The sequence below is a fragment of the Propithecus coquereli genome, unplaced genomic scaffold (genome assembly GCF_000956105.1).
Source record: "Propithecus coquereli isolate 6110/MARCELLA unplaced genomic scaffold, Pcoq_1.0 Scaffold389, whole genome shotgun sequence".
NCBI lineage: Eukaryota > Metazoa > Chordata > Mammalia > Primates > Indriidae > Propithecus > Propithecus coquereli.
In genome coordinates, this window is record NW_012149607.1 from 70,935 (window position 1) to 73,048 (window position 2,114).

Here is a 2,114-nt window from a genome sequence, read left to right on the forward strand (position 1 = left end):
TATTTCAGTTATAAAATAACTGATGTATACTTTGGGAGGCCAAGGCAGTGGGATCACTTGAGGCCAGGAGTTCAAGACCACTCTGAGAAATATAACAAGACCCTATTTCTGCAAAAAAATAAAAAAATTTAGCTGAGCGTGGTGGTGTGCACCTATAGTCCTTAGTCCTAGCTATTTGGGAGGCTGAGGTAGGAGGGTGGCGTGAGCCCAGGTGTTTGAGGTTACAGTGATCTATGATTGCTCCACTGCTCTCTAGCCTGGACTGCAGAGCAAGACCCTGTCTCTAAAACAACAACAGCAACAAAAGAATAAAATAAAATAACTAGTCTGATTTCTGTCTTCTAACTGGACTCTGACTAAGAGGTGGGATTTAACACATTGTATTTAAAATGAGGACTATTATATAGAGAGGGAAAGACTGAAATAGAATTCTTGTACATTTCTGAAGCCGTGCATATCCCCTACTAAGAACATTATACTTCTATAAAATTAACCATACTGAATAATTACTGTATATTTGTTGATAACTTTTCTTCAGTAAATATTATGCTGATTGTTAGGGACATCACTTATGTCTAAGGCTGTTTTAGAAGGGATGAATTTTGAGGTGTGTTTGTAAGAACTGTGCAATGATAATGTAAGTTGCTGGCCCGTTTTGTGGTATCCTGGCTGTGAAGGAAAGAGACAGGGAAAGCACATTTATAAGAAAGGAAAATAAAGTAGGAAAAACAATTCTAAGATTGAGGTGAATGTTTTAACTAATATAAACACTTTTGAGTCATATTCAAAGAAATATTGTGACTATTTTAGTGATTATAAATTGTAATAATATTTATTGGTTAATAATATGATCCACAGTGAATACCTAAAAATAGTCTTCAGATATGCAGGTGTCAGGAGTGTGAGCTTCAGGATTTTTTTTTTTTTTCAGTTGTGCAAAGGAGATGTAGAAAATAGGCAAATAAAGTATTTTATTGTATTGAATTTACCTTTCCTTAGAAATGTTTATACAGATTTTCAAAAAGCATATTTTTAAATCATATATTATCAACTTAATTTTTTCTGTGTACCCAATGTTTTCAGTTAAGAACAATTTGACATTTTTTCTCAATATTTAAAATAGTCAAAGTTATTTGTCACCTCTTCATTGTTTCCATAAACTAATAAAAAATGTATTAAGGCAGCAGAAGTATATGAACTAGAAGTAAAATATATTTAGCTGTGAGAACAGAGTGGGTTACCAATTTTGGCATCCACGTCACTGAGCTTTTCAACATATGTTTCAACATCTCATGACTTGTTACTTACAGCACAATTCACTTGACTCTCCCCATCATAAAAATGAAAATATATAAATCATTCATCTTTCCAGATTTTCAGGCATAAACCTGGAAACATCTGTGGCTTTTTGGTTCACTATGCAATGTTCAGACTAGTCACTTAGTGTTAGACTTTTCCCCCCAATCCTGGAGTCTGTTTTCATATGAACTACTACCTGGTACAAACCTGAATGCTTTGATGGAGTTTTTGATTACTTTTTTAGTTTTCTTTTGATAAGTTTTACTTTTTCTCAGGATTTCTTAGCTAATGACAGCCACGGCTAAAGGCAGTGAAAAGCACCAGCATGCTATTTAAGGCTGATACACCTGGTACAGAAAAGGCCAAAAGGAAATGTGCATTATTTCATCACTAAATAAAATGTAAGATCTGGAATTGTAAACTGTGCTAGTAATATAAGTTGTTTTTAGTTTCAGGGTTTTTATTATTATTTATTGATGAGAATACTATTCACTGTCTCAAAGTCAATTAGAAGATATATTTGCAGAAACATTTTTGTTGCATGGGAATGAACAAGAGACTCGTACATTGGAGATACTATGTATGGGGGAACAATCAGCTCTAAAATGGTATAAATCTTATTGGCATAATTTTCTCTTAAAGAAGAGGATAGTCTTAAAGGATTTTAATGTGATGAAGATAATATGTAACCATGTTGTCGAATTGGTTTTAAGAGTCCTTTTTTTTTTTTTTTTTAAAAATCAGCTATGTCTTTTCAAAGATCCAGTCTGTATACAATCAGGAAATGATCTCAGATTTTCTCCATTATTGCTTCT